At 40.5% G+C, this 5,308-nt stretch overlaps 1 pseudogene; it reads left to right on the forward strand.

Annotated features, from left to right (window-relative positions):
* Positions 1 to 1,364: 1,364 nt before the first annotated feature.
* On the forward strand, positions 1,365 to 2,507 carry LOC132174283 (hydroquinone glucosyltransferase-like; annotated as a pseudogene).
* Positions 2,508 to 5,308: the final 2,801 nt, after the last annotated feature.

Below are 5,308 nucleotides of genomic sequence, written 5' to 3' on the forward strand. Positions count from 1 at the left end.
TTTCCTTGTCCGTCAACTCCTGCTTGGCTACAAAGGATTGACCATCCCCTTCCAAAGGTTTTGGCTCTGCCCATGGGCTATGTAGCAATGTCAATTGGGTTTTACCCAATATGAAGTTGTACGTGTTCTTTGTTTCATCAGGGGTAACACTCTTCTCATGTTGCCACGGTTTTCCCTACAATAGGTGACATATATCCATGTTGACCACATCACACTACACATGATCCATATATTTAGCTCCAATAGAAAAAGACACTTGACAACGTTTAGAAACCGTTACCTCGTTTCCTTTCGTGAGCTATTCCAACCGATAGGGAGTAGGATGTCTCTTGGTCTCAAGCCTCAACTTGCGAACTGCTTCCTCTATGACTAGATTCTCATGACTCCTTGAATCAATGACAAGCTTGGCCCTCTTGCCTCCCGTGGTGCATGTAGTTTGACATTGTCGGCACGTACCTCCAATGTATCGAGACACCAATTGATGCTTGATCTCCACCCCCTCCTTAGGCACCATCTCTGCCATAGGTACTTCTTTTTGTGGAAATTTTCTATTTGTTTCTATTACCATGAACTCTTTGGATTGCAAGCAACCTTGGAATTCCGGTATATTGAGTTTGAACCTACTCACCTGCTGATTGGCATGAGCTTGTGCAAGGTGCTAACGTCCCTGCGTTCGGCGCTCCGTAAACGAGTTTCTAGATCCATTCCCATTATGACGACACTAGTCGGATACTTGGGTAGTGAGGTCTTCAATTTGATCGCTCATCGCCCTAAGTCGATCCTCCTTGTATTGCCACCATTTAGCATTAGATTTGCCTTCCGCCGCTGCGAATCGCGGTCTTGGTTGGCGATGACAACCGTTAGGCCCACCACTCATGTGCCGCAAGCGAATTGCCAGTTGTGCCTTACGTGTTGTCTCCATGCACACATGCACCTCTTTCATGTCTGCAAAGTAGTTGCTCATCCCCATTCATAGAAAGTAACTAAGCTCTAATACCAATTGATGCAGCGTAACTTACTATGCTGCAACGATGAACATGAATAAGAAGCGGATAAATAAATTTAGATCTTGAGTCTATCAATGATCTGAGAATTCTTCTAAAAACAATAGATACTCTCTAACGTTTATAGGAAAAGAGGAATAAACTCAACTCTAAGTATTCTCATTAATCAAAATCAATAATAAACAACAACTCCTTTTCTTGGAGGCTATAAGCATATATTTATATCCCAAAACCCTAAACCTAATAAAATCTGACATAAATACCCCCAAAACTCTAAACCTAATAAAATAACGAAATAAAGACTCCTGAAACCTTAATCCTAGTAAAACAATGAAATAAAGTTGGTTTAGCTAATAAAAGATGAAAAATAACATAATTCCCCTCGTGTGTGCTCGAGCCCAGTTACAGGTGCGATCGAGTGTACGTGGGCACTCGATCGTGCCCTCGCAATACCAGGGGCTTGGTGCGCTCGATCGCAGTAACGAGGAGCGTCATGTGCACTACCAGACTTTTCTCGAGTAGTCTTCTTGCTTCCATCTAATCGGGTCTTCCTAATATACTCCCAAGCATTCCGGTCTACATCACAAAGCGATTTGTCGTCCATCACAATTTCTTGGTCACCTTCTCATCCCCACAAATGGTTCACCCATGAAATCTCAGAAAGCCATCCTTGAAGCCCTACCCAACGCAATATCCTCCGTACTTCTCTCTCCTGTCAGCCTGGACGACCTCCCCAATGATGTTATGATGGAGACCCGGATCATACTCACCCTGACTCGGTCCCTCCTTGCCCTACAAGACTCTTTCAAGGTCTTGGCCGAGTCAACTTGGCAGTGGTTGATTTATTAGGTACAGAGGTGTTTGATATGGCTAAAGAATTCGGTGTTTCTTCCTATATTTTTTTTCACTACAACTGTGATGGTTTTGTCATTCGTCTTTTACTTACCTGAGCTTGATGAAACATACCCTTGTGAGTATAGAGACTTGCCTGAACCGGTCTAATTACCCAGTCACACACGCATTTCAAGATAGAAATAATGAGGTCTATAAAGCGATTCTACAAACAGTCAAACAATACCCTCTTGCTGCTGGAATTATGGTTAATAGCTTTCTGGATTTGGAACTGGTTTGTTTTAAAGCTTTGACGGAAGGAAAAGAGGACAAAAGGGTTGGGTCTAGTGGTGCCCTCTTGGGTCTCCTCAGATGCAGATCCTAAAGCATGCCTCGACTGGGGGGTTCCTGAGCCACTGTGGGTGGAATTCAACCCTGGAGAGCATTGTGAACGGCATGCCGATGATTGCATGGCCACTCTACGCAGAGCAAAGGATGAACTCTGTACTGTTAGCTGATGATTTGAAGGTTGCTTTGAGGGTCAAAGTCAATGAAAAAGGCCTGGTGGGACACAAAGATATTGCAAACTATGCAAGAGAGGTAATTGAGGGAGAAGGAAAATTGCTAAAGAGTAAAATGAAAGAAGTAAAAATGCAGCTGAAAGGGCTTTGAGCCAAGATGGGTCGTCAACAAAATCATTAGCCGAGATGGCTCAGATGTGGAAGAGTCACTAAGAATAAGAATAACAATAATAGCAGGGGACATATATTCCATGTAGTGATTATTGTGTTTCTTGGTGATTTCTTGAATTCCTTTTGTCTTTTCTTGTGAGTTGGCAGCAGTACTTATTGTGCTTGCACAAATAGAGTTTCCTATAACGATTGCCATTGCCCAAGCTCAATTTTACTAACCCTCTCATATGCTTCTCGACTCAATAACCACATCCGTTTGAAGAACAACTTAACAAGCAACGAGCAAGCAAAGACTACCGAAAAAGATTTCCAAAGTGAAAGCAAGGAAGATCATCAAGAAGGACTACGACGGCAGTTCTTTGATTTCTGAGGTGGTTTTTGTATTTGCTTTGGTGATGCGATGTCGTGCTAAAGAGAAAAAATTGAGAAAAAAATAATACTAATAATAATAATAATAATAAACAGCTGAAAAAAAAAAAAAAAAAAAAAAAAAAAAAGAAAAGAAAATAAAAGAAGAAAAAAAAAATCACTTAAAAGAAATTAAGAAAAGGCAGAGATGCCCATATTTTGGCCCTTTGTTGGCCCAGTTATTTGGTCGTTTGTTGTTGACCACGACCTATTTTTGGTCCTTTGTTGGCCCAATTTATTTGGCCTTTAGGTATTGTTTAAAAATCATGCCCATTTTAGCCCATAGTTGGCTCTCATATTTGGCCCACCGCTGGGCCATTTCTATAAGGCCTTTGTAGTATTGTATAAAACACAGGCCCATTCCAGCTCTTAGTTGGCTATCATTTTAGCCAATCATCGTTGCCAACTGCCTCCAGTCACCGTTGCCAATCACAGTCAAACGAAAATATCAAACTCAAGCTTCCGAAATTCTTACACCTTGAGTTTGAAGGGAGCAATTAGAATATATTCATAAGGTTTAATTCTACCATTGTAATCAAATCAAATCAAATTTGAATGCATTTAGATCTGATATGGTTTGATCTCCCATACTTTTTTATATTCTCTCAACCTTCTTATGAATAGGAATCATCTGTATTGTAAATTCATCAAGTGAAAAAAAGCATAATGTAGCCTTAGGACTTTATCCTCTAGATGTCGGCCATATACTCATGCAGAAGAATAATAATAATAAAATGGATTTATTATTTATACTTTAGTTTTCATTTTTCAAAAAGGATTGGGTTTTTCCTTTCCTATTGTGATTTATTTTCCTTTTCCTATTAGGATTTGCTTTCCTTTTCCAATTAGGTTTGCTTTTCCTTTTTCCTTTTAATTTAGGAGGTGCCTAGCCTATATAAAGGCATCTAGTCTTTGTTATTTTTTAATTCAATTTGAACTATCAATTAAATTTAAGTCTTTTAGAGATATTCCTCTATTTGCTTATTTGGGGTAGTTAGGATCTTTTTCTTCCTTATTTGTTATTTTTTCTATTCTTAAGTTCCCTTTTCAATCTCTAATTCTTAGTTTCTGCTGCTATCATAAGCTGTCAGAACAATCTTAGATTTGCCTGGTGTCAGTAAGTATCAGAGCTTAGCGTTTTCATGGGGTGAATTTTTTCATCATTTTTTATGGCTGGTGCTCGTGGTCATGGTCGACGTGGGCAGGGTCTGAATAAGGAAATCCCCTACGATGAACGCAATGTGCAAGACGTGATGATTGAAGGTTTGAAGAGGCACGTTATAGAGTTAACCCATCGTCTAGTGGCACAAAACTTGGAGAGGAATTGCGAGATGGATTTTCGTGATTCAAAATCCAATCTTGAGAACCCGTATCACAATCATCTTCTGGTTCAAGAAAAGCGTGTTTGGGATTGGCGGAATGGAGACTTAGGCTTCAAAGTTGAGCTTCCAGAATTTTCTGCCACTTTACAAGCCAAAGGGTTCATTGATTGGCTGCATGAAATAGAGAGGATCTTTGATTATAAAGAGGTTCCAAATCGAATGAAGGTGAAGCTTGTTGCTATCAAACTATAGGGTCGCACATCCACTTGGTGGGAGTAGCTAAAGCGATCGCGGGATAGACAAGGCAAGCCGAAGATTTGTGATAGGGAGAATATGAAGGGACACTTTGTACCCATCGGATACACGTAGACATTATTTCAGCGGCTTCATACGCTGAGACAAGATGAGAGATCTGTTGATATTTACACTTAAGAGTTCTAGCTGTTGGTTGCTCAGAAAGACTTGTCCGAGACTGGGGAGCAGTTGGTGGCTCAATACCTAGGCGGTTTGCGGCAGTCCCTACAAGACATCCTTAATGTCCACTCAATTTGGATGGTTTCTGAAAGCTACCGATGTGCTTTGACAGTAGAAAAGCAGCAAGCTTGGAATAATACCATATCTACACCGAGAGGAGATCAGAATACACAAAGATCCTATCCTCAGGAGCCTCGTCCTAATCCTCAATCTACGCAAGGTCAGAGTTCCAATTCCAACATCCATTGTTTCAGATGTGGGGAGCCCGGTCATCAATCGACAGATTGCCTGAAATCTGCTAGCAAAATGAGTAAGAATCTCTTGATTGAGGATGAGACAGTAGAAGTGCAAGTCGACATCAGAGTTGTTGTTTTTGATGAAGGTGATGATGGAGATATTTTGTATGGAGATGGGAAGAAAACTCTTGTTGTCAGAAAAAGCTTGATTGCTCCAAAAGATGATTATGAAGAAGATTGGTTAAGAACCAATAGTTTTCATACCACATGCACAATTGCAGAGCAGGTTTGCAAGCTTATAATTGACTGTGGCAGTTGTGAGAATATGGTGTCGGAGGATG

The sequence above is a fragment of the Corylus avellana genome, chromosome ca3 (genome assembly GCF_901000735.1).
Source record: "Corylus avellana chromosome ca3, CavTom2PMs-1.0".
NCBI lineage: Eukaryota > Viridiplantae > Streptophyta > Magnoliopsida > Fagales > Betulaceae > Corylus > Corylus avellana.